Raw genomic sequence first — 6,000 nt, forward strand, 5'->3', positions numbered from 1 at the left:
CATGAACGTCATAAGGCTGACAGTGTATCACTCTGTTCCTCTGTGATTTGGTAATTAGTGGCATATACCATAGTAAATTAATTGGAGGTATTTGAGAGGTTTTTTTGTTGTTGTTTTTTTAAATCCCAAGCATGGGGAAGGTTGAATTGTTCCTGCTTCTGCCCACTGTGTTTGCCATCTGGACTGCTGCTAACTGCTGGAAGTGTCTGCTTCTTCCCAAAGAAAAATAAAAGATAAATGCTTTTGAATACTACCTCATGCCTGTTTAAACGTCAATTTCTCACTATACACAGTAGCTGCCTCTACCCCTCCCCCTCATTCCCTTCATTTCCCTCCCTCCAACTATCTTGACAGGGAGAAAGAAAGAAGGAAATCTCACATGTACCACATTCCCATTATGATCCCCAGTGTGGTGCCATTAAACAGTACCCTTTCTGAGTGAGTCTAATTGGCCAATATATGGTGCTTTCTATTGATGCTTTGTAGTCACCGCAGAGTTCGATATACTTACATGTATATAATTCATCACGTGAAGGTCACTTTCTTCACCCTTATTGTTCTGGTTTAAGTTGTTATTCTATGTGAATTTCCATGTAATTAACTGGTTTGGTGGCAATTTCAAGCACTTCAGAAAGACAAAGGGAAAACTGGAAAAAAAAGCCGCATTTGTAAATTGGTTTACATTCGGAGGCATTGCTTGTCGTTCCCCTGGACCACCAGATGTCAGCCTAAATTGAAGAATAGAAAAGAAACCATGTATCATAATGTTAGTGTCTAGTGTGCCAGATGGAGTTTTACACAACCCTGCAGGAAGAGGTAGCCAGCAGTAGTTAAAATTCAGCGTTAGGAATAGCGCAAGTGACACTGCATGCACTGTAGCATTTTTTGATTATGGAACTTAATTGTATCATAGATCACTGATAGCTTAATTTATGAGGATTGATTTTGTTAAATCAAGCAGTTCAAAAGTCACTGTTAAAGCTTCAGTCCATTTAATTGTATCTGACTTAAGCTTTACTCATGCTATCAGAAGACAAATGGCTGTATAAAGGTAATACATTTTTATTTTTTCTGCTGTTTGTCCATTTATTCCTATATGTGTCATTTACTGTGATTTACATTTCAATGAGCAGTATTAGATATATGAAGCAGTTGTTTTTTTTTTTTTTTTGGCTCTCAGCTGAGCTAAAAAAATGCAAATGTTAAATTATGTTAAAATGTCACTTTTGATTTCGCAATAGGATTACAACAACCATAAAATGTTAAGATTTTTCATCTCAATATTACCATCCTTTTCAAATTGGGAAATTACTTACGTTACTTCTTAGGACTAAATAGCTGTTTTGGTCTAATCTAACAGAAGTGGTCTGCTATATTTTTCATTAATATATGCAACATTAAACATGTAAGGAAATTCCATTAACACATCCATTAAGAGAAGCAGTCAGAAATACAATTAGAGTAATTTTGCTTATCCCTATCTTTTGAATTTAACACTGAAGAATGAGTAATATATTAGATCGAATAATAGAGAAATGAATTTAAAAGATTGTGTGTGTGCATGTGTATGTGTGGGTGGGAGAGAGAGAGAGACAGAGAGTATGATTGTGTAGTATGTATGTTTTGCCCTGATAGTTTGTTTAAGATTCAATCTTGCTCCAGCTGGCTCTCAACTAATGTACCAATGAAACAAGGTTTTTCTCCCTCTGTCTCTTCTCAGCTTCTCCTTGAGTTCTTAACCCTGACATTTATTTGAACACCACCAGCCAGGTTCTCATCTTTCTTTTCACCCCACTGAGCTATGAAAGCCAAATTCCCTTTGAAGCCAATGATAATGATAATGATAATAAAACCTCACATTTGCTTATCATTCTCAGAATAAAAGAGCTTAAAATACTCTACAGACATGATCTTATTAACCTGGTAATAAAGTCCTTTTTGACATAGTGCATGCGAATTTCAAAAAGGTTAAAAGACTACTCCGTGGTTGCAGAGTCTATCGATGCACAGAATCAAATCGCACTCCTCATGCTATTTCAACAGTGGCTTTGACATCTTAACTTCATTTTTAAATCAGATAAGCCGGAAAGAGGAATAAAAAAGAAAGCCAACCCTTTATTCAATTTTACTTAATCCTTAATAATATTGTGACTTCATAGAAAATGAAATCTGAAGACTTAGGTTTGATAATATCCTACATCTTAGGTTTGTGTATTTTGAATTGCAAACATCTGATTTGTATGTCTTCCATTTTAAGCAAATATTTTATAACCCAGAGGCTTGTTCATCTCTAGCACATTATAAACAGCATAGCATGCAGATTTTGTACCATTTCAAAAATCATCTTCAAATGATAGAGATGCTGATATCCTAAAGAAGATAGACTAGTCTTACTTCTTGCCTAACATAATCAGAACATATATTAGGGAAAAAGAAAGAATAGATTTGATTTGATATTTGTAGTTCCAGTAATAAGTTATATTTTAAAAATCAATGACAAGGCTGAAAACAAGCTTACCCAAATTATCCACATCAATAGGTGTGGATGTGACATGACAGGCCCTACTTCCGTGGATGTGATTAGAAACTAAGTCTGAACATATGTTTTCAGGCATGTAAATGGAACAATATACCAAATATAGTGGTATTGTTTTGTTTTTGTCTTTTGTTATTCATATCCAAAGCGGTACAAGACGTATTTGAGTTTTCCCTTTCTTGCTTGTCTGTGATTCCCAATGTCTGATGTCAAAAAGGAAAAAGAAAAAATTATGAGAAGAAAAAAAACTTCTGACTCAGTAGAAGCCATAAAATATTAGTACTGTATGTGAATCATTCTGAGTTCCACCAAGTAATTATCTAGATCACAAATAGCTTTGAGAATTTCCATGAGGACCTGTTTACTCAGGTACTCCACACAACTTTTTTGCAAATGAAAAGCAGGATTATGGGGCCGCTATACTTTCTCACTCCATCCAGGACCAGTCTAAATCAATATCACAGATAGAAAAGTGTGATGAGCTTCCTCCATATCAATATTGTATAAAAATCAATGCTCCTTTTGTTTCAACCCTCTGTTTATTCTTTTAGTCAAGCAAAACCTTTCTTAAATAGCCTTCATCCTCTTTAATCTCTGCTCACTCACCTTCCCATTATGCAACCTTGCATGCATAACCTGCAACTTTCAAACATTTGCTGTTAGACACTACAAGGGGAATCTAGGTGAGTTACTCTGTATGCAGTCCACTGTCCAGCAAAAAAAGCCGACCCAATGTGGTTAATGCTTTATCCGAGTAATAAAAACGTGCTAGAAAGGCCAAACAAAGAGAACAATCTATTCGTTCCTGGAAGTGAAGTTGGTGCTGAGAAAGACCCAGCAATACAACTTCAAGACACAGTTAAGATGTTTCCATATGAATAGTCTAAAAAACATTACTCTAGAGAACAAAAGCACATATATGTAAAAATAGAACGTTTGAAGAATCTTGTGCTTAGAATGTCTTGGGAGACTGATAGACTACAGCTCCAACTTTAATTGTTGTACTTTAGCTCATAAACCTTCTTTGAAAATGCATTCATTTTCTCTAAACCTCTTTAACACTTAGCAAGCATTAGACTCTGAGGGGATACAAACATCTTAAATACTTGAACACTGTAATTTGATGTTTTTTTCCATTCTTTATAAACCTCCCAATATTTTATTTTTCCTTCTATGACCAAAAGCAAGTTAGAAGCTTTCACTTTTACTGCCCACTAACATCACCTAGAGTTTTTTTAAAAATGCCCATATTCAAAGACGTTTGTGTGTGTGTTTGTGTGAGACAGGGTCTCACTCTGTCACCCAGGCTGGAGTGCTGTGGCACAGTCATGGCAGCCTCAACCTCCTGGGCTCAAGTGATCCTCCCACCTCAGCCTCCAAAGTAGCTGGGACTCAGAGACAGAGACCTTTTTGGATTCATTAAAGCAGATATTCAGGCAATTCTCACATGAGAATCTCTGGAGTAGGCTAAGGAGATCTGGTCTTCTGTGTTGTGTGTAACCATGGCCACCAGAATAATTAGTAGGACACACACCTATACTAACTCATGTTCATTAGTCTGGAAAAGATTAACCTCAAACAGTCTCTTAAAGTTCAAACTACTTCTTTTCCTGAGTAACTGATTCTTGAAATACCTTTCATTGAATCCCCATGGAATTCAAGATAAAGTTAAAACTCTTAACAGAGCATATAAGACCCTTCATTAGTGTCATACTATTGCATATTCAAATTCATCAGCTGCTGTGGGATAACAGACTATGCCACACCAAAAAATGAAAGACTATTGAACTGAAGGCAATTAAAAGTAGATGCAAGAACGCTCTCTGCCCTCCCTCTATTTACCTAAAAGCAGCATACAGATTTACAAAGACAAAAGGTATCCCTATCAGGAAAAAAAAAGGTTAATAACTACAGACAACTTTAGACCACTATGGACCTGGCAATGGCACCAGAGGAATCTATATTAACAAGCTTTACTAATAGCCTTTATCTGCCATTTATTTGTCTTTCCCCACAAGTTGCAATCCCTGGAGACTCAAAGTCCTTTTGCTTTGTCTTTAACTTCTCTAAAAATCCACCATTCTTTGTTGACAATGTTGTATAAGCTGGAATTCAAAACCACTTCTTGGAAAATTACTCATTCTCTCATTATCTCCCATGTATATATGAAATATACTTGTAAATAAACTGCTTGCTTTTCTCTTGTTTATCTGTCTTTCATTACAGAGATTCCTTCCAACTAAGAATTTATGAGTTAAAGAAAAAATTGTTTTCCTTCCCCTGTAGTTGCCCTGTATATACACACACACACACACACACACACACACACACTTACTTATACACACACAGCTTTTTGTCCAATGACATAGATACATTTGCCATTTTCATGTGCCAGGATCCCTCAAAGCTTCCAGTTTTGTATATCTCCCTCCTTTTCCCTATCCAGGTCTTATTCATTCATTTCACCACCCACCTTGAGGTGTATGGCTGACTCATCCTTCTGGACTCCATAAAAAAGTGTTCTTTGATTGTGCCCCATTCCTCAGGATGAATTAGGTCCTTCCTACTCTCCTTATGATGGTACTTTTATCACTGTATTACATAGCTAACTTGTCATTAGTTACCTCACTAGAAGGTGAGTTCTTGTTGGTTAGGTAGGGAGTCACATTTACCTCTGAAACCCTTTGGACAAATGCTTAGCATGCAACAGAGGCTCAGATGTGTATTGAAAAAAAAAAGAATTATATTACTTCATTGAGGCATGTTATTATTCTCAAAGTGAATAATATTTCTAATTTTTGCATTGTCATTGAATATTTTCAAACCTTTGGCACATTTAGGTGCCAAATCTGTGCAGCATGTTTTAGCTATAACTAGACATATGCATAGCTTTCTGTATATAAAAGCTTTCAGTTTTAGAGTTAAGCTTTTTGAAAATTATTTTATATATTTTAAATAACTGAAGTTACAGACTCAGGAAATGTTAAATGTTGTACGGATTTCTTGTTTACATTAATATAAATTAACTGGATAATTCTATTTGGAAGGAAATTTCATGCTGAGAACAAAAAAGCTTTTCTTTGTAATAATAGTTACTAAGAAATAGTTAGTTCACTATTTCTATTATATTTCATGCTTTAAGTGAAGAGAAATGAAAAGAGAAGAAATTTGCGTAAATTGGATAAGCAATCTCCAGATCGGTGAGAAAGGACCTAATTATGCTTTGAAGATGCCCTTTCCTTCCATTTTTTTCCATTAAAAGATGTAGGGGTTAAAAACTCTACCTCCATCCTCTTAGAGTTCTGACTAAGTCTGAGAATTGAATTGACATAACATAAAATTAACAAGAGAAAAGCATAATACAAGTTTTATGTGGCATGAAAGCCCTTATAAAAAAATGAAGACCTGAAGAAGCAGTTTGAGTCAGTTACTTACATATTGGATTGGACAGAGAATAGTAAGTT

The sequence above is a fragment of the Hylobates moloch genome, unplaced genomic scaffold, assembly GCF_009828535.3.
Source record: "Hylobates moloch isolate HMO894 unplaced genomic scaffold, HMol_V3 SCAFFOLD_2, whole genome shotgun sequence".
Lineage (NCBI taxonomy): Eukaryota > Metazoa > Chordata > Mammalia > Primates > Hylobatidae > Hylobates > Hylobates moloch.